General features: G+C 39.1%; 2 pseudogenes; both read right to left on the bottom strand.

Moving 5' to 3' along the window:
* Positions 1-857: 857 nt before the first annotated feature.
* LOC129530214 (RNA-binding motif protein, Y chromosome, family 1 member A1-like) lies at positions 858-10,245 on the bottom strand (annotated as a pseudogene).
* A 6,408-nt stretch (positions 10,246-16,653) lies between these two features.
* LOC129530362 (serine protease 55-like) lies at positions 16,654-21,302 on the bottom strand (annotated as a pseudogene).
* Between the last annotated feature and the right edge of the window lie 1,109 nt (positions 21,303-22,411).

The raw sequence follows: 22,411 nt of genomic DNA, 5'->3' as shown, positions 1-22,411 counted from the left end.
CAGTCACAGAATGCTTCAAGTAGAATGTTCTGGATGTCTTAAATTTTAGTATCAACCACATCTAATTATTTCCTTTGACCTGTACTGTTCCTCTAAACGATAAACATATGGTGAGGCAGACAGTCTTGTAGTCTTTCTGAAGACTACTCAAACATTGTAAGCTTATAAGTTTTTAAAGAGAAACAGCCTATTTAGAAAACTTGTGCAGCTTGCAAGGGAGACATAACATATGCCTAATTTTGTATCTATTTATGTTCAAAGAAATAAAGGAAAATGTTCAACAAACAATGCAATTTACTCTCTTATTGAATTTGCTTTTAAGCATGTGCAGCTGAGCAAAAACATTAGGCATTTTGCATTACATGTAAAATTTTATTCTGAAAATTTTAATGTAGATATTACATCTAAACAGATAGTTTTCAAATAGCATTAGTAAGTATGAAATTACTTGGAAATAAAATTCCCTTTATTTATTGGAAATAAAATTCCTTTGAATACCTCAAAAAATTCATGGAGGAAGTTAGTATCTACCTCTCTCCACAAAACAAACATGTTTCTTTTAGTAAGACGCAGGTAACAATGCAGAAATAACAGGTCAATTTTCAATTTGCAAACAAGGTTTAGTATGCAATAACTATTGTTTGAATACTTGCTTTAATATCTGCTTCAGGCTCTTTTGTCAGATCGACCTTCCCCACCATCTCCTGTAGATGACAAATATCTTGAGCTACCACATGCTTCACAAGGAGCAGGGTGTACCCTATCCAGAGAAGGTAGATTGCTTTGGTCTTTTCTGTCAACGTGCCCACAATCACGGGAATAAAAATCACCACAGCTCCTTGAGTAACTCTCCCGACTTATGCCATATCTATCTCATTTATTGTTATAATCATGGTGGCTGCTTCCACCATAAGACAACAGAGGCACTCGTGCAGATGGTGCACCATGAGAGGTCCCTGCAGGGTTGATAAAATAATATGTCGGACTATATTTAAACATTATTACTGCTATCACTAAAGCATGATTAAGTTAAAGTACTATTTGGAAATGTCTACTTTCCTCTGTCTTTGCAGACAGGATATTAATTATGCCTGCAATAATCAGAAGGTTTTATTAGTAAGAAGTGTAAGAGAAGTATTTTGAAGCTTAACAAATTTAATTCTAAAGTAAAAGTTGAGTCACATTTTCTGAACGTGAACTGAAGTTCTCACCTTCATATCATTCCCTATGCTTTCTTCTGTTAAGAATACTCAATATTTAGACATGTTATATTTGTCCTTCGTAATTTTCCTTAGAATTTCATTAAAATAACGATCTGGTCTATTAAATACAATTCTATAATTTACAAATCCATCCCAGACCCTTACCATATCTCTGAAATGCATCTCTATAAGAACTTCCACTTGGACGTTCAGAACGATCTCTAACATCACCTCACCACAGCCATCACAATCACTAAATTGAAAAAAAAATTCTTAATGTCAGAATGAACCATTTAAAAATTCTATTTGACAAATCCAGGAAATGTTATAATACCTATATCCTCTAGAGAAATGTTCATCCCGACTAGAATGACCATAATCATGGTATGCATAGTCTCTAGACGGTGGAGCATAATCCCTAGATTCTCGGGAAAGTGGATGATTTCTGTGGGCATAAGTTTAAACAACAAATATTAAAATTTCAACTTCTAGTATCCAAAACATAACTAACTTACAACTTAAACAAAATTAAAAGGCCAAACATCTAAATAGATATTTCTCCAAATAAAACAGACAAATGCCCAAAAAGCACATGGAACAGATACTCATAATCGGTGATTCAGAAAAAGCATTTCAAATCCAAAGTAAGATACCATACTTCCCACACACACTAGAATGGCAATAAAAAGCAGGAAATAGCAAGTGTTTGAGAGGGTGAAGATAAATTGGAACCTTGATACAATGCTAGTTGGAAGGGAAAATGATGCAGCTACTATGGAGACATGTGCCGTTTCCTCAAGAAAACAAACATAATTATTACAGAACCAAGCAATTCCACTTATATATACACCCAGAATTGAATAAGTGTACTCAAACAAATACTGGAGCATAGAAATACTGTGGTAGAAACAACCCAAATAAAATAACGGGTTAACCGCTTGTGGAAGGATTTAAGTGCTATGATGTAAATGAAACTTCGGGACATGATACAAAAGGAAAGGAGACAGATACAAAAAGTCATGTAGTGTTTGAGCCTATTAACATTAAATGCCCACAACATGTAAGTTCAGAGGCAGAGCAAAGACTGATGTTTGCTAGTAGCTGAGGGAAGGAAGAAAATGAAAGGGACTGCTTAACTGGTAGCTGGAGTTTTAGTTTGTAGTCATAAAAATGTTTTGGAACTCGATGGAGGTAGCTGCTGCACAACACAGAATGTATTTAATGCCACCTAACTGTTTACCTTATAATATTTAATTTTATTATGTGAATTTCATCACCATAACAAAAAAAATCAACTTCTAAAAATTTTTTTCTTTACCTTTCCTTAATTGAATAACCATCATCTCTTGGTGACATACGGTCATTTCTCCAGGAAGAGATTGGCTCTCTGCATGGAGGACCTCCATAATTCTCTCTTCCATGTGATATGGGACCTTTAATATTAAAATGATGAAACATGGAAAGAACAGCAAATCCGAAATACTATTTTCTCTTCTCTCAAACAAAAAATTATTTCTTCTATGACTCCATTTTTCATTCCCTAAATTACTAGAAAGTCATGACACTGTGAATATTTCTTATGGCTTTGGATAATCCCATGGCTACTGCAAGGCCAGTTCTTCTAACAAAGCTGAAGACAGACATTAATTCTTAGGTAAAAGTTCATTTGTAATGGTAAATAACTAGTTAGTTATTATTTTTCTTTTCATATGAATTACTGATGACTACCAATGATACAGTGAAGACATGTAAAACCACAAAACTCTTCACAGATTTTTAAGTTTACATACATTGTCCCTTCTCAGCTGAAGAAGGTAAATTTTCCTATGTTGTTCAATCCACCTCACACACACAAATGATGCTACCTTTGAATGACTGGATGCTAAATTTTTACATAAAAGGTCTTCTTTATCTCTAAGTGGTTGGCTCTACCTTAAATGTTGACAAATTGAAATGTACTAGTGAAAACTTTCTAATGATGGCCAAGATTTACTTTTACTGCAATAAGCAATCCTGTTAAAGGGGTCATTACAACATTGTTGCTATTTAAAAATAGAAAATGTTCTCCTTTAATATACTCTTTACGTGCTATTCCTTAGAGGTCAGTCTTTCACCTATGATATGTTCACTGGCTAATTTTCCAATGGAAATGTGTTGGCTTATGTATGCTGAAGTCAACACATATCTAATTTCACCGATACTCTACACATGAAATGTAAAATTGAAAACAGCAGTTTTCAATTTCCTCCATATTAGGGTGGAGGACTAAGTAAGAATTTTAATTTGTTCTGCCTAAACTTCTTTGCTAAGAACTTTTATTTACTGTCTTCCTTTCTTCTGTTCTGTCTGCAATCTTAACAATTCTCCTTCTCAAAAATATTACTTCTATTCAATCCTACTGCTCACCTCAGGTTGCTTAGGTCTAAATTCTCTCCTCAAATAATTTCCAGTCTTACGCTAAGGATCTTGTGTTAATGTTTAAACATCCCGGTATAATCTTAATTATTGATTTACATGACCTTATATTTCACACCTCTGCACTTCTGTGATATCCACTCAATTTAAGAATATTGGACTCCTTCATGTCTACCTTTCAAGACTTGATTTTATTTTTAAATAATAGGTAAGCCCAGTGACTCCTTTTCTGCTAAATGCTCTTGTAGTTCTTTTGAATCTTCATAGAAGCAGTAAGAATGCCTTGCACATAAACATTATTGAGGTCTCAGAAGCTGGATGGTCAGGCTCAGCGGCTCACAGTGCGAGCCAGTGTGGAAGGCTGAGACAGCTGGACTGCTTGAGCCCCTGGCTTTAATGTCAGTTTTGACAATGTAGTGACATCCTCTGTCTACAAAAATACAGGAAAAAAATTTAGCTAGGTGTGGTGGTGCATGCCTGTAGTTGCAGCAACTCAGGAGGCTGAAACAGGAGAATTGTTTGAGCCCAGGAATTTGAGGCTGTAGTAAGCCATCATTTCACCAATGCACTCTGACCTTGTAAGAGCAAGACTCCAACCCAATAAAGAAACTGAACAAGCAATTTTTCACTTGGCCCGCCAGGGGACCACTACCAGGGGACCTAGGAAATGAAAGAATTCATTAAAAGAAGAAGGCTATCATCAAAGAATACTGCTAGGGACTTTTAGAAAAATTAAGGGGAATTATCTAGCAAACACAGGATTAAGAGGAATGTTGGCCTCACTCTAATCACTTCTTTGAACTGCAGTGAGAAGCTCGAGTATTTCTTCAACATAAATCTGAGTGTACCTAGTGAGATAGAAAGTATAATAAAAGCTATCGATCAGTAATTATGCCCAATGATGTGTCACTTCTCTTTTGTTCAATGAACTTAAATTTAAGAATCAAGTTAAAATAGCTCATTTTTAGTTATACAAAAAATATGGTCTTTTATCAGGTAGCATTTACCTTGGCCTCCCATCCAACTATTGCTTCTTGCCACAGAAGAAGGAGCAGATGTTTTAGGAGGAGGACATTCACTTCGTGAAGATGGACCTCTTTTAATTGGAATAGCTCCCCTAGAAGAACTCGTGTTGAGATCAAGAGCGTATCCACCATCATCTGTATTTCAAACAAAATCATTTTAGTTAACTAGCATCACTGTTTCTTGAATGGCTAAGTTTTGTTGTTTTTCTACATATTATAATGTTACAAATTCACATTTGTCTAAACTAATAAAATTAACATTTCTATATGAAATTAGTACAATTCAAGCAATAAAAGTCTGTTTAGAAAATCTAGAAGGAAACTCAAGAATTATAATATATTGGTGGGAGAGAGAGATGTGGGAAAAATGGGCAGTGAACAGGGAGCAGAAATCTATCAGTAAAATATCTAAGTATAATATACATAAAGAAAAAATATTAAAAAATGATAAATGACTGTTTATATCATTCTATTATGAGGAAAAATTTTCAAAGCATATCAAAAAGATAAACTAAATTCCATTCAAAGAAACTCAAATATTTACAATATCAAAAGGTGACACATCAGGAAAATATATTATCTCTAAAATTTGTTAACATAGTATAGAATTCTTACAATTCCCTTGTGAAACACTAATTTTCAGATTAGACTATGCTAAATTTTAATAATCTTTAAGAATTGCTTATTAAATAATATAAAAATATTTTATATATCTACAAATCTGTAGACATATGCCAATTACCAGGTGGTGTTACAGGTTAGAATACACACATTCTCATACATGGCACAGTATTATTGAATCTCACCCTCAAGATCAATGGAGACAAAATAACCATGAAGCTATGCATCGTAAAATGCAGCAAACACTGCAATTTCAACTTTAAAAACACATCTCCAATTAATTACACATCTGGTCATTAAAACACAAAATTAAAGATAGATTTTTGAAGGTTGGTTAATAGATAATATAAGTTAACCAATAGGTTGATTGATTGATCGATTGATTGAGATGGACTCTTGCCCTATTGCCCAGGTGGGAGTACAATGGCATTATGTCAGCTCACTGCAGCTTCTGCCTCCCAGGTTCCAGTGATTCTCCTGCCTCAGCCTCCTGAGTAGCTAAGATTAGAGGTATGTGCCACCATGCCAAGCTAATTTTTTGTATTTTTAGGACAGACAGTTTGCACCATGTTTGCCAGGCTGGTCTGGAACTCCTGACCTCGTGGTCCACCCGCCCCATACTCCCCAAGTGCGCCCACCCCCATCCAATATATATATTTTTTAAATACATGGTTTGTTTTTCTTTTTTATGTAGAAATTGACCCCTCATTTCTACTGTGTAAATCACTCATAAATACCATTTTCAGTGACTCACCTTCCAGCAAGAAAGATACATACATATCTGTGAAGCAGTGGTGTTTTGTCCTTTCCAGAGTCACAGACTTTTTTTTAGAAATTAAAGTTCTACGTTTCTTAAATTGAAAATGCTTTATGGCAGGCCAATGTACAAACTCTCCATATGAAAATTACAAAGCAATAGATTTGCATACATGTTTGCACATGTATACACAAAAAAAAAACAAATATTGGAAAATCAATCCTAAGTGCTGAATTACTTTTTTTCCTGTTGGAAAGTTTTAAATATTCCGTTGTATTTTGATAATACAACTGATATGAAGTTCTGGGCCCCAAAGTAGAAAACTCTATGAAGTATAATGAATATAAATGAGTTCTTCAGAAAACCTGTTGAGTACAGGCAATCAGCATTCATAAACTCAATTCAGTTTGAAATCTGTGTCATTTCAATGCAAAGTTATTACAATTTTAAAACAAATTTTAGATATTAGTGCAATCATTCTTATGATACACCTTTAGTACTTAGAAATAATATTGCTTCTTATCAATAAGTTAATTTTCTCATCAATAAGAAAATTACTTCTTACCAATAAGTAAATTTCCCAAAATAAATAAAATTGGGAAATTTTGATATCTTCAAACTTATTTTCTTTCAGTCCTATGGTTCCATCTTTATATTTTAAAACATTACCCAAGTGTCCTTCATGTGAGGGAAGCCACCCTCTTGTTCCTCCACTACTTCATCTTGCAGATCTCAGACTTCCTGAAGGACTTCTATTTCTCGAAGAAGCTGGTGGTCTCCGCCTACCACCACTTTGAAAAGATGGTTTCTTTGCTTATTCTACTTTTATTTCTTTTCCATCCAACGACTAAAAGTATTAAGAGTACTATCAATAACATTGGCAAGATTAAACCTAAGCACATTTTACAAACATTTTTACATCAACTGTAGTTCAATTCTAGATATTTTCTCCCAAAGCAAATTTTTTTTTCTCCTAAAATGAACACGTCTTTCACAATACTAAATTTGAGACACTTACTAACACATGCCTTCCATTAAGGGATCAAACACAAATTCTATTATTCAAATTCCTTGAAAACTCCTCAATTATTAAAAAAAAAACACCTCAAACAAAAAAGATTAACCCATCACACATTCTATGGAAGAATGTGGCGTGTCTTTTTTTTTTTTACAATAGATAATCCACTTCATCTTTGTATTCACATCACTGATTTAAAAGTTTCAGTGTCCCAATGAAACTTGTGTCATTTAAAAAAATGAGGTTACTTATTCCAAATGATTAGTCACATTAGTCATTATGAGTTGTTTCTTGTTTGATCTGCTAACACTTACATAAAATGTCCCCATATGATTTATAATTCTATATTTACTCTAGAAACGTTTCTGTAAATGTGATCCTTGTTTGATCTCATTAAGGTTTCTTGCCTTATTCATTTCTTATTTTGCCTTAGACGTGCCCCTAAAAAATGACTCTTAATATAGTACTTCATGTTGTTTCTCAGAAATGCTTAAATGTGCTAATTAATTTCACAATAACATTTTTTCAGTATAATCTTTTCTATAGGCCAAAGTAATTTTTGAAAACAGTTCAGATAATAAATAACTCTATTTTAAAATTACATTTATTTTTGTTATTTGGGGGAAGATCTTAAATCCCTTACAAGACCCCTTGCAGCCACATCGCCAGTTGTTCCTACCTTGAAACTTCTGTTGTTATTTCTGGGACCAAAATATTTTCCCCAGATTTGCGCATGGCTGCTTCCTTCCCAGTGTTTCAAAGTCAGTCAAAATTCCTTAAACTGTTAATTGCCCCTGATAACCCTAAGAACCTCCTTTGTTGGCCGTCTTAACATTTATGTGCATATAACTTCATATTTATGTTTACACAATAAAATATGTGAGATGAAGTAACTCAGAAATAACGTTGGCTGGGCGCGGAGGCTCATGCCTGTAATCCTAACACTTTGGGAGGCCAAGGTGGGTGGATCATGAGGTGAAGAGATAGAGATCATCCTGGCCAACTGGGTGAAACCCAGTCTCTACTAAAACTGCAAAAATTAGCTGGGCGTGGTGGCATGTGCCTGTAGTCCCTGCTACTTGGGAGGCTGAGGCGGAGAATTGCTTGAACCCGGGAGGGGGAGGTAGCAGTGAGCCGAGATCATCCCACTGCAATCCAGCCTGGCAACACTGTGAGACTCCATCTTAAAAAACAAAAAAACCAAACAAGCAAAAAATCTATACAAATTACCTGCTCTTGTGCTTGAAAACTAGGGGGGAAAAGGAAATTATCATAGATTACTATATGTAAGTAAAAATTATCTCCACAACTACCACAAATTTACTCTGGGTTTCTACCACAGCTTAAAATACTAATTTATAAGAGTGAATAAAAATGTACTTTCTGCTATGTGTCAGCAACTCTACTAGATGCAACAAAAATAAAAGCAACTAGGAAGCCTTAAATATACACTGTAGACAATTTAACCATCAATAGATTAATACATGGTACAGTGAGTATAAAATATCTACGATTTGCAACGAGGAAGAAAATAGAAAATTGAAGTTGTTTTTGAAGGATGAATTGTTATTTCTGAGACATACATAGGAAAGAATAATTGTCAAAAAGTCCAAAAAAGCATTTTAGGGGTAGCATAAAGAGTGACAGGAGCTAAAAACAGATTTGGATAATGTTATAAAGCAGAATAAACAGATTTGGATAATGTTAGAAAGCAGAAAAGCTCTAAAGGGCCCAGAATGGAATGATCTTGACTAGAACGTAAAGGACTTCCATAGTTAATAGAATTACATAAAATTTTAAAGCTTTAGTAAACACACAATCCCTAGATTTAAGACTCAATTGGACAAGAGACCATTGGTTTGATCAAAACACGTTCTCAAACACATTGGGAAAATGAGCAATTAGGTATTCATGTTACATAAATCACTCTGGTGACAGGAAAAAAACATCCTTAGGAGAAAAGAGCAAGGATGGGGCAAAAAATGCCAGTTACTTCTTCTGTTGTCCAACTTCAATGTTCTGATATTGTTTTCTATTTTCAAGTACTTAACACATCCTTAAATGTAAAGGTCTTATTTAAATGTACTTTCTCAAGAATATATTTCCAGAAAATGGGAGAGAATCTTTCCTTCCTGTGAGTCTGTCTAGATGTCTATCCACAGTTTGTATATGCTATAGAAGTATTTCCAAGAATTGGAAGTAATTCCATTGATAGCATTTTAAAAATGTTGACTTAGTCCTTTCATTTAGAGGAGGGTTCCTTCTAGGTTTTAATGCTCTTGGAAACCTTTGAAAATCTATTTACACCCATATTGAAATACAAAAATAGAAAAAAAGTTACCATATATTAATTTATGTAATGTTAATTGCAGCACCCTTCCAACTACACTTTCAGGTATATGGCACAAAGAAGACGATGGCTAAAGCATTTCAGTCCATATGGCACTCTACTATCTTCAACACTTTAGTAATACTAAAAAGACCTAGAAATACTGTTAACTGAAAACCAGGGTTAGAGTATTATTAATAAGGGACTCTTACCTTTCCATTCATATCTCTGGCAGCATTCTTAGCATCTGCAGCATTCTCAAAAATAATGACTGCAAAATCTCTGGACTTACTGGTTCGACCTTTTATCAAAAGAATTAAAATACATAAAAACATTTTACATTTATAGAATGGACTCACCAAGGTACTAACCATCTGAAAGTTACATCAAACCAAAAAATAACTGCATTTCACATCACTACTATGATTCTTAATACTAAGTCACCCCTATAGTCAGCCTATTTTATTCCAGTTTGTTCCCTAACTCCATAACACATTTACTTTTCCTCATTTTCCTTTCTAAGTAGTAAGTGATTCTTACCCTTCACCTGCTGCTATGAGAATTTTCCAAATATCAGATAGATACTTCAAAATAAGAGTTTACAAATGACAAGGCCTTTTAATGTATGTGTACAATGAACTTTGAAAAATACATATTTTAAAATACATATATAACCTACATATTTTAAATAACATATTGAAATATACATACGAAAATACACACAAACAGAGACACGCACACACACAAAACACATGGCTTTAAGAGTTACCTTCTAAAAGGGGACCATGTTTTGCAAATACTTCTTTAAGCATCTTTTCATTGGCTTCTCTATTGAGGCCACCAATGAAAAGCTTGCCATGACAATCTGCTTCTACCATTGTGCTGTCAATGGTTAAAAAAAAAAACTATATTAGATAAAAATAAACAAACTAAAAAGATAAAATTTTATTACATACTGTGTTGAAAATTCAAGGAAAAGTCCCTTCCAGAGGCTAACATCTTTTTAGTATTTCTTACTTTAAATATGTAAAATTCATAACATACAGAGCAAAAGGGGCACTGACTTCATGGACAAATGCTGCATTTTATTATGTAGGTGACAAAATCTAATTTCTAAAAATTAGATAAGAAAAGCTACTGTAATTTTCCTAAGTTGCAATATGAAGGATGTTCCCAGTTAAATAATTTTATTTGAAAACTATATATTTATGAGGTATGGTGTGATGTTTTGTGTATTTTTTTTTCTTGAGATGTATATCTCCTGTTGCTAAAGTGCACTGCTCACTACAGCCTCCTCCACCCAGACTCAACTGATCCTCCCACGTTTCAGCTTCCCAAGTAGCTGGCTGGGCAATTTGTGTGTGTGTGTGTGTTTTTTTGTTTGTTTGTTTGTTTGTTTTTAAATAGACATGGTTTTCCTTATATTGCCCAAACTGGTCTCCAACTCCTGGGCTCAAGCAATCCACTGGCCTGGGACTACCAAAGTGATGGGATTTCAAGTGTGAACCACCACACCCAGCGTGATATTTGTATGAAAGATTAAATCAAGCTAATTAAAATGTTCTAGGGGGAGATCATTTTAAGTATTTTACCATCTTTTAGTGATTTGAAATATATAATAGATCAAGGATCCCCAAACACTGGCCTTCACGTTATACCTGTCTGTGGCCTGAATGTAATGCCTGAGGATAACCTGTAATACCTGTTTGTGGAGAATGTAACGCCTGAGGATGACCTGAGGTGGCCCAGTTTCACCCGGAAACCTCCCTAGCCGCCCCCCACCCCTCCTGCCCCACCCTGTCCCGGTGACAGCCCCACTGCCCCACCTGCCCCCTCTCACACCTCTCCCACCAGAAGCCCCGCCCCACCACGTGCCCCTCGGGGCCCTGCCGCCAGCCCGTACCCCTAAACGTGTCCATCTCACTGCCTTCTTCCGCTGGGCAACACTTGTCTGAGGAAAAATTGTCTTCCACTAACCGGTCCCTGGTGCGCAAATGGCAATAGAGTAAAGGAGCCCATTATGTTATTCAGGCTGGTCTCCAACTCCCGACCTCAAGCCATCCTCCTACCTGCACTTCCCAAAATGCTAGGATTACAAGAGTAAATCAGTGTGTCAAGATAGGAGAATAACAAGCAGATTTATTTTGTTTTCGTTTAAGTCTATCCAACTCCACTCCATTACACCCACTTATTCTGTTTAAATTACTTAGGTGCCACAGATACATGAAACATGTTTCAAATACTGTCATACAAGGAAGGAGACAATTACAGGCTTTACAGAGGCAAATTTAAACCGAGGTTATTTATGGCCCCAGACTTCTACATACACTAAAATACGTCAAAATTTGATAATTCCCGCCAAGGAAATCACATATGTGACATGTGCTGAGTAAAGTACGGGTTTTTAATCGCAGTGGTTAAGTATATTGCCTGTATTTTGAATTATGACGACATTCACAGAGAAAAACTGCTTTAATAAAAAGTGCGCATGAAAACAATGGCACCTTAGCACCATCTCCCAGAACTTGCCCACATGTCAGATATGTCCGACAGTTAAAGGTAGAATCTTCAAGAAAAATCAAAGAGTTTAACAAAAATGAGTTTCTTTAGAGCACTAAGGAGTTCTCTCCCCACTGTCTCCTCCCGTAATTCAAGCCCACATATAGAAAGCCCAGTCGCTTTTATAGACAAAATCCCAAACCTTTGCTTTCTATCCTTGCCGAGAGACCAACCTGTCCAGAGAAACAGAAAATACAGGTGCTTTTCAGTAGGACAAACAGCCTCAGGGTCTCCCGTCACTCAGGTGGTATGCATCCGGCTTCGGGACACCACAGGGCCAACTGCAGGAAAGACTCCTGCAGCTGGCCTGAGTGGGAAGCCATGCCCGGAAATCACGCCTACCTCCAGCCAATCATTGCGAAGGCGGTGGGCATCTGCCAATTATTGCAAGAGCCGTAGGCGTCTCCTGAGGAGCCCCTCCCCTGGGTGGCCCGCAGCTCCATCCTCCCACGATAATCCTCCTCTGAGAAGATTCTTGTGCAAGGTGGTGGTGGGTTCAGGCACACGCGGACTGTGAGCCCTTTGGAATTGTGACATGGAAGGCCTACACCCTAACTGGCATCCTGAGTGCCGCAAGCCATTGACTTACAGGGAACACATGAAACATCTCACTTCATTAGGCAGGCCAGGCTGATGGTACTGAATATTGGAGATCCAGAGGGAAGAGAGAGGGTCTAGTCCTGCCTGCTGGGGCAAGGGCAGCGGCGGTGGTTTTCGGGGAGTGGGGCCGAGGGGGCATCTGGGAGGAAAGTCATCTGGCACCTTCCTGGGGTGGAATTCGTCAGCACCGGAATTCAAAACCCCACAAGGACTCTTTCAGATCTAGGGAAATACAGACTCCAAGTTCCATGCATCCTCCCTAGGATGTTGCACTCCCAGGGGTATTCCAAAGGATCTCTTGTCCTATGCCCTGGGCACACCAGAGACAAGCTGCCGTGGTCGCCCATCCAATGACCTGTGTTCACTGCCTTGGTGGCGCAGAGGCTGCTGTGAGCGCAGCACCCACCGGCCACGGTGCCTGCCAGCGGGGCTCCGGAAGTCCAGGGCCTCTGCCTATGGCTCCTGTATGCAGCTAACCATGCAGGGAATCTGGACCTCATGGTGACTGCGGCGGACTGTGGGCCCTGCGGGACTCCCCAGGAACCCTGGGTCCACGTAGGCTGTGAGACCGTGATTCTCAGCTAGGCGAGGCCCCCGGGCCTCTCGGGGAGCGGCCCCCAGAGTCTAGGGGTGCCAGGGGCGTGAGGTGGACGGCTCAGACCTTGGTCTGTGGGAGCCCTAGGAGGGCACCGTGTTAAGTCTGGAGGCTCTGCAGGAGAGGGCGGCCTGGGGGGGAAGAGGTGTGCTTCTGGGAGATGACATCACAGCAGAAGTGGAAGTGGTGGCCAAGGAGGAGGCCGACGTGGAGCAGCAGCAGGAGGACCACTGGGCAGAGCCGGGCCCTGGCCCCAGTATGCCCCGGCCCGCAATGGACTCGCTGGAGGTCCATCATTTGCAGCTGGGCTCTGTAAATGCCTCAAGCCACAGGGCATCCCCAGTTTCCGGGCCAGAGCCATGTCTTTGCAGCTGCCAATTTGGGATGGCTGGCAGCAGGGGGTGGGCGCCTAGGTCCCAGGAGCAGGGTTGGGGGGAGCCCGCTGGTAGGCACTGGAGGTCATCCAGGAGTCAGGGGATGAGGAACAATGAAGGGAGCAGAGGCCAGACTTCTGCAGATAGGAGGGCAGCTTGCTCGCGGTTGCCCTGAGAGCACGTAGAGTAGGGACAGGAAGCAAAGCACAGCACTCACAAGAGAGAATAGGAGCACAATGGACCCTTTATGCACTGCAGAAAGTCAAAGGGCACATTTTCCTGGGAAAGTCCCTGGAGGAAGGGGAGTCTGTATGCCCATGCCAGCCATGGAACTACCCCTACTCCCTGTGCCTGTGTCCAGCAGGCTTACCCCAGAAACACACGGTGCTCAAGACTTGGGCCCAGATATGGACCAGGGTCACAAATGATGAAGTCCTGCTGAGCTACATGATGGATTTGCAGGTTAGGCTGCTGAGCCTGAATCTGTGGGAGTGGTCCAGTGCCTGGGTGAGGCTGAGGTCCCCCTGGGGCCCAGGGGTGTGTAAGCAGGACAGCTGAGAAGGGGAAACACATGCTTCACTCCAGCTAGCAGGCCACTTCAGTCCAGCTACATGAAATGGTCCTTTGAGTCCATCCCGTTTCTCCTTCTTGACCAGGTAGATGGAGGAACACAGCCACCCCAGGTACTGGCATCAGGATGAAGGTTTCCTTTTGTCACAGCCTTTACTTCCACAATGAAGTGATCATTCAGGAGTACTGCATTGGCATCCTCGGTAAGGAGTGCCTCCCAGCAAGGTAGGGGAGGTTGTGTGTGGGAGGGTATGTCTGGCATGAACCTTCCTGATTCCTATTCCTCCAAGAAACAGGGTGTCTCATTCCACTGCAGTCCAGTGGTTGTGGGATCATGAAGGTCAAGCCTCCAGCTGCAGGCAGTACACCTACATCTGACCTTCTTCAGCTGGTTGGTTGCCCCTGGCTACCCAGGTCCCGGCAGGATTGCTGAGATGGGTGCCACGGTGGGGCATCATGGGAAAAACCTTGCTGGTCATTCCTTGGCCTCTGGGGAACTGGCTTTGAGCCATGACCTGACCTGTCCTGTACCCGCTTCTTCAGTCCCCCAGATCATCAGCCAGGGCCTGTGGCTCAATCCCCTTCAGTACTTCCCGAGGGAGGGAGGCCATTAGAGAGGGAACAGAGAGGAGGTCAGGTTAGCAGTCTCAGGCTTTGGACTGAGGGGTCTTTGATTCTTGGAGTTGTGCCCCACGTGGAGAACCCAAGCTTCAGGGAAGAGACTGCAGTGAGCAATCCCAGGCCATCCATGGACTGAAGGAGAAAGGGCCTTCAGGGAACTGTAACACTCACGTTTCAGGATTAGGGCACCTTAAGTCACCTAAGAGGCATAAGTGTCTAAGGTCAGTGGGTGAGAAGCAAGTCTCAAGGGATAACTTGCTCATCATCTGTTGCTGGCTCCCTTCCCCACCCTGAGGCTGGCTAACACTTGGGGCTCAGTTTGGGCTCAACCAGGGCCCTCTCACCCTCCATGCAGATGTCCCCCCAAGGCCTGTCTAGGTCTGCGTCCTCCCAGAATGGCTCTCCCAGGCCCATCATTTTCGGTTACGATGAACCCAGGCTCCCCTGACGTGATTTCTCCTTTCTGCCATCTTCACTCACACTTCCCTGCTACCCAGACAAGAGAGGCCACTACACAGAGAATCTGGAGGACCACATCGGGCTCAGAGGAGGAAATGTGAAGAGACTGCAAAATGGCTGACTCCTCTGGTATGTGCCCAGGGAGGGAACCTGGCTGGGAATTAAGACCCACTTGGGTACTGGTGTGGACACCCAGTGTTGCTTATCATGATGAAGACCTGCTTTGTCGCATCACCTAATATTAATATGGAGGTTATTTTCTTAGAATAGTGAAACAAAGAGTATGAAGAAATAGTGTTTGTTCAGATTTGTATGGAAATACTGCAGACACATCCATTTTCTGTTACAATTCTCATGTGAGACTTGAAGTGCTTACTGAGTTTTAAGATAGATTTTGATTGTTCTGCTCCTGCAAATTTTATGATCATTTTTGCAATATAGAGACATAGAATCCAGAAAATTTTTAAGTGACTTTCAGCTTCTTTTAGAGTATATACTTACAAATTTTGATTTTTTTCCCCTTGTGGTTCTCTTCAGTATATTATTTGTAGTTTATATGCAAGGTGATACATTTGTTTTTTTTAATTTGCCTCTTGTGCAATCTTTGTTTAAAGGACATTTTTTTCCTGTTAGATATGTGAGTTTGCCTGTGAGCTCTTTTTCTAGTACAGATTTTTTTTTCCATTTTTTGAGATGTGTGTGTGTGTGTGTGTGTGTGTGTGTGTGTGTGTGTGTGTGTGTGTTGAGACAGAGTCTGGCTCTGTAACCCAGGCAGGAGGGAAGTGGCATGATCTCAGCTCACCTCAACTTTAGCCTCCCAGCTTCAAGCGATTCCCCTGCCTCAGCCTTCCCAAGGAGGTGTGATTACAGGTGCATGCCACCATGTCCAGCTGATTTTTGTATCTTTAGTTGACATGAGGTTTCACCATATTTGCCACGCTGGTCTCAAACTCCTGACCTCAAGCGATCTGCCCGCCTTAGCCTCTTAAAATGCTGGGCTTACAGGTGCAAGCCACGATGCCCAGCCTCATTTGTTTGTTTATGTATTTTTAACCCTTGTTGTATTGTCTTCGTGAACACGTATTTTAGAGTTATTGAAATAATATGCTTTATTTATTTACTCAATACTTAAGTAGGATTTTAAAAGTAATGTTTTCATTCACTAAATACAGTATTGTGAATAGGTTAACCCTTGTATAGCATTGTCATTTTCTTTTTCATAAATTCTTCAAGAACTCTGGTACTGTTTTTCCCCCACCTGAGGAGAATATGCAGATAGTTACAAAAAATTGTGTGAGTTAGTTGGGATGAAAATATAATTTGAAAGGCTAATAAAGTTCACAAATACAATTCCACATTTGTATTTTCGCATCATTTTGAAATTTTTTTTTGCTGATAAATAAAATCCTGCATTCACGTTCATGTTAAATATGAACTTTTGAATCATTTTCAGGAATAAAAACAATCCAAGGCCATGCATTAGTTCAGGAAGTAGGTAGAAAGCAGTTGTTATGAAGAAAAGCCATCTTTATTGAAGGTATATTTAGATAGATTTTGAAAGGCTAAGTCAAGATTTTCCTCGTTGATGCTCTGGTGTTTTATCATACTGTGAGCAGACTGTGGCATCAGTAGTTATAGTTACTAGGCTACCAAAGTCCTTGGGCTGCAGTAATTATTATTGAGGAAAGTGGCAGTGTGGTTGGCTGTTTAAGGAGACTAGAGGACTTAGGAGTTTCTACCCAAGGCTCAAGGGCCTGATTTATTGGGTGGCCTTCTTTTGCTGAATAGATAAGATCCAGGAGAAGTGTGGACTCACTGTACTAGCTAGGGGCTTTGAGACTATTGAAGCCTATATGTCTCCAACTGCCATTGTCAGGTATTGGTCCACACATAAATGCTTTTCGTAGGCTCACTGACTCCTGTAAATTCCAACATAGAATTTGGATTTAAATCCCTATTCCAAATTATTAATCATAGATTTAATAAGTAGATATTAAAACATGTATTCAGAAGAAAAGGAGACATCAGATAAGTGCATAATAAATCATCCTGATCAAATACCTTCAAAAATATTACTACAAAAAATCACTGAAGATTAAACGTTAAAAAGTTATTTTAATTGGGGAAATAGAAAAAGGTGAGACTCGTTTTAAACTCTGAGGTGTAAAGATACTATTATTAGAATAAGAGAATAATATAGAATGTCTAATTTGTGTGTACAGCAGCATAATAGCTATTCAGTATGGCTAGAGATTGAAATTGTATGTAAGAAAACTCAGAGATTAAAAACAGAATTTTTTCAGGGACTTTGTTCTGTAATTAAAGAATTTTAAAATGGTTTCCTACTGATCAATGATTCACTTATATTTATCATTTAGGCATATGCAGTATACCCCTTTGTACAGGAACAAAGTTATAGTTTCTATCATTTAGTAAGAAAAAAAATTGACGGTGTACCACAATTTCATCAGAGTTTTTGTCCTGAGTAATGAAGCAAACAATGGAACTGCCTATGTCAGGGTACAGGTGGGCACAGCTGGAAGCTTTCATCACTTGAGCCTAACATTTCTGGATTGTCATTGGTCCCTCCTAGAAAGACAAATGGACTATATCCTTAAGAATATATGTTAAATTTAAACCCTAAGTATTAAGATAAGACTACGATTTGTCTCATCACTTCTGTCTCGTCATTACTTTAAACTTGTATCTATAACTTTTACACAGAAATTCAGTTCACTTCATCACCATTAACATTTTACATCACACAGTTTTTCTATTTCATTATCTTTTTGGTCACTTTTCTTTTCTTTTTTAAGGTAGAGTTTCGCTCTGTCACCCAGGCTGGAGTACAGCGGCATGATCTCAGCTCACTGCAACCTCTGCCTCCAGGATTCAAGCAGTTCTCCTGCATCAGTCTCTTGAGTAGCTGGGATTACAGGCACACACCACAACTCCTGGCTAATTTTGTATTTTTAATAGAGATGGTGTTTCCCCATGATGGTCAGATTGGTCTTGAACACCTGACCTCAGGTGATCTACCACCTCAGCTTCTCAACGTGCTGGGATTACATGCGTGAGCCACCATGTCTGGCCTTTGTTTGTTTGTTTGTTTGTTTGTTTGTTTGTTTGAGACAAGTTCTTCTTTGGTCACCCAGGCTGGAGTGCATTGGCACAATCTTCACTTACTGCAGCCTCAACCTCTGGGCTCAAGCTATCGTCCTGCCTCAGCCTCCCACATAGCTGGGACTACCTGTGTGCAACATCAACCAGGCTTTGTTTTTGTTTACATGTTTAGTGATGAAGTCCTGCTATATTGCTCAAGCTGGTATCAAATTCCTGGACTCAAAGTGTCCTCTTAGTTTAAGCTCCCAAATTGCTGGAATTACCAGGGTGAGTCAATGAAGACAGACTTGTCACTTTTTAATAACATTTTAAATTCTACTCTGCAAAATTAACAAGTCAATTTTTACTTTTGAAATTCAAAATTCCAAGTCAAGCTACATTTTCATAAAGAGGTAAAAATGAAACAAAACAATACAAAACCCTTCTTTTTCCTTTGTACCGAAGTGAGAAAAGAGTTGGGAAGGAAATCATCTCTACCTTGCTTTACAAATCTAGACTGTACAGAGAAAGTTCCTCATATAATTTTTGTTAGATCTAAAATCCTGTGAAGTCATCATCAGAACCATCATCTCATAAAACAAAAACAAATCTCCTAGTGGGTCTCTGATGTGGATTAAATATCTTATAATTAATAATGTATACAAATGTGACTACACTTATGCCTTGAATCATAATATTAAAAATATGAACCTCATTTTTTTAGAACTACTACGCTAATAAGAAAAATAACCGCTGACCTGGTGCAACAATTTGTGGCCTAGAGAGCCAGGATTCTGAACTATTCAGGTTCCTCAGATAGCCCAAGAGTGATAAGAGCCAAATGGGAGTCTGGACATCATGGAGGAGTAGCAATTCCAGAACATTTCTTGCTGCCTCAGTCACCAACCAGAATCTGTCATGCAGTAGAATGGTAGACACCTTCACAACTCTCAGTGGTGCCTCAGGGTGCCTCAGGCCCAGTATCACAGCAGTGTCTTCAGGATTCCTGTGTGCATAGGCAAAGATTTATTACAGTACAATCATTAGAAAACCTGAAACTTAAACCTACATCAGGCTTTCCAGAATATTGCTTTTGTCATGATACACAAGGTTCCTAGGTCATCTTCATTGAAATCAGAAATCTATGAATAAAGAGTCCACAGACAATGGGGTTGCAGAGGAGATAACTAACAGAGGTACTAATAAGCCAAACACAGTAAGGCAATTTCTTTTTAGCCTAAAACAAAAAAGTTATCTGTATAAGTGAGATGGTCATGCATTATAGGAGTGAATTTGGACAGATAAACTTCCAGCAATGTAATTATGGGATGATGAATTATAGGACATGGGAAGAGGCAGGCACAAACTTACATGTTCCTGACACAGTGGGCAGCTGTGAGAATCCAAGAGCTGCCAACTATGGAACCACTGCAGATCTGACTGCCACAGATGATGATGACAGCCTTCCAAGGCATGGCATATCTCAGATAAATCTGATCTGCCAAAGCCAAGGGGAAAATTCACACAATTAATTTGAGTAGAATTGCCACATGTAGACCATTTTAAAAAAATTTTAGATCCCTCCTATGTCTGCTAACCAGGTCAGCATTGTTAAATATGACTAGCAAACACAAACTTCTACCTCTTTTCTGTTTTTCCTTTGTTTTTGTTTTTACATTTTTCTGAAAAAAAAGTTTTCCTCTTACTATTTTTCTAAGTTCACAGTTTCTTTATGTCCTAACTTAAATTTCTTCAGTCAAAGTACTGGGTGTCATTCCCGCTTTCTCCCCATTGCAACCTTTATATAGCTATGATTTTAGCTACTTAGAAGTTATCAAAGTAGATAGGCAACAAAAAATTATTTGATTTGGAGATATTAGATAAACAAGGAAAAATTTGGAGATAAGGCTCCTGTCTCTAAATTGGAGGGGGCTTATCTTCCTGAACTTACAATCTTAGTGTGATATCAGAATGACAGTTTAAATAGAACATTCAAGTTTGGGGTCAAGGAAAGAGCTCATATTTTAAAAAACATTTGAGAGTTTCTCAGAAAACTGAGTTGAAGCAATGCTGGTTAATGCATGTATAGATATAAAAACGATGAAGATAGGCTCTCTCTAGAAGAGATGAGGAAATATAGATGAAATTAGAAGCATAACTATGATCTTAAGTGTAGTTGTCTTTGAATCAGACTTTGCAGAATGTGAGCAAATAATTGTGGCCTCCTTTGTGTTTTAATGTATTATTCACTGTAGCTATGACAATAGGTGTTAGCTATAATATAGCTGTGGTTAAGTGCACATTTAGTACATGACACCAAAAGAGATCCCTCAGTTTCTAAGGAAATAAGTGGAAGTACAGTAATGTGAAATAGCCATTGCTAATATTGTGATAGGTTTTCTGATAGCCAAGGGAAGGAGGAAACTGATAATCACAATGTAATACAGTCTAGTACACCAGCACCTAAAACACATTACTTACCAACTGCTATGCTGTTTCCAAACATCATAATGTCTTTAACTTAAAATATATTCAATTCAAAATAATTCTATTACACATGTAAGATACTGTGTGGTAGAAATGACTTTGTGTTAGGAGAGTGTGTCTTAATGTTAGTCCTATTCATCTTTTGCCATAAGAACTTGAACAATCCATTCTACTTATCTAGCATAAGAGTAAGCAATTAAGATAACTATAATAATCATGTTTTATGACCTATATTATACAGTAATCTATATCATACAGGGATACTGTGGAAATTGAATCATAGATCAAGTGTGAAATACCTTTGTAAACCACAAGAAAAATAATTTCTGTGATTTGGTAGATAAAAAACTCATATATTTTTCAGGAAGAGCTTTCTTTCCTCTCTGCTTCCCTCTCTTCTTTTCTAATTCCGTTCTCTTCTTCCTTTATTTCCCCTACCAAGTTTTTGAGCCTTACTGTGAGGCTGTGGCAGAGAGAAGTGTGGCCAAATAGAAGCAGGGGTGGAGGTAAAAGCTGAAGCATTTGTAGAGGTAGAGACTGAATGGGACATAGAAGCAGAGGTAGTCATGGGCTCTTGCTTGTCCCAGGGAGCATGGCTAGACTGTGCCACTCCCTTGAACCAGGAAAGGAAAGGGTGCACTTGGCTGAAGACCTAGGGCTTTGTGCAATGGTCCTCAAAGTGACTCAAGATTCCCACTTGCACCCAAGTGTCCTTTTGCTGTAGATGGCATGCAAAAGGTGCTCCCAAGTCACCTTGCAAGAAACAAGAGACAAGATATCAAACAATATTTTAAAGGAGGGCCAGAAGTAACTTTTGGTTTTCAAGATACTCCTCTTTCTCCCTGATATTTATACCCCATGAATTTGTCACCTGACAGTCAGCCTCCCCCATGGCTTTCTTGGCCTCCACCCAGAAAGTGAATTCATTCAGCTTGAGCCAAAATTGGGCACAAGTGCTGACTTGTAGGATGCTCAGGTGCCGTTTTTGCACAATTCCAGGACTTTCTGATAGAAAACAGAGAAGAGGTGTTTGTGTTTGTCTTCAAATTTTAGCCCACATTAGAGGGAGAAGTATGGTGAAGGGAAAGACAAATCTTTTATTATTCATGAGAGGATACTATTCTCTTCCTAAACATGCTTCTCTTTCATTCCAGTGTCTTCTTCTTTACTCACTCATTATGAGGGACCAACTAGGTAGACAACAGTCATATAGTTGTATATTTTCTCTTGTTCCAGGCTTTGCTCCAGGCATATAGGAAGGACCACGGATTGAAAATGTAGTGGTTGCTTCAGGAAGATCAACCCAGGTCCTAGAGGTCCCTTGGGACCTAAATAGGGCATGGCATGCTCAAAGGTGACAGTCTCAGCTTGGGCAGGATCCTGAAGGTCAATAAGCCCCACTCGGGCCACAGCCAGGGCTTCTGCATTTTTTCTCGGGAAAAAAATCAAGAAAAAAATCTTATTATTTCCACATTTCAGTGTGAAAAAACCCTGGATTTCACGTGAATCACATGAAGTCCAGGTAAGCACTCAGTTGCAAATAGTACTTTAGAAACTATTTGCAAGGATCATTTGAGACCAACTGGTCAACATGATGAGAATTTTTCCTTACCAACAACAAGAACAACAACAACAAAATTATCCAGATGCAGTAGCGTGTGCCTGCGGTCCCAGGTA

The sequence above is a fragment of the Gorilla gorilla genome, chromosome Y (genome assembly GCF_029281585.2).
Source record: "Gorilla gorilla gorilla isolate KB3781 chromosome Y, NHGRI_mGorGor1-v2.1_pri, whole genome shotgun sequence".
Taxonomy (NCBI): domain Eukaryota; kingdom Metazoa; phylum Chordata; class Mammalia; order Primates; family Hominidae; genus Gorilla; species Gorilla gorilla.
Note: the sequence above shows the minus strand (reverse complement) of the source record. Positions and strands in the feature narration are given on the sequence as shown.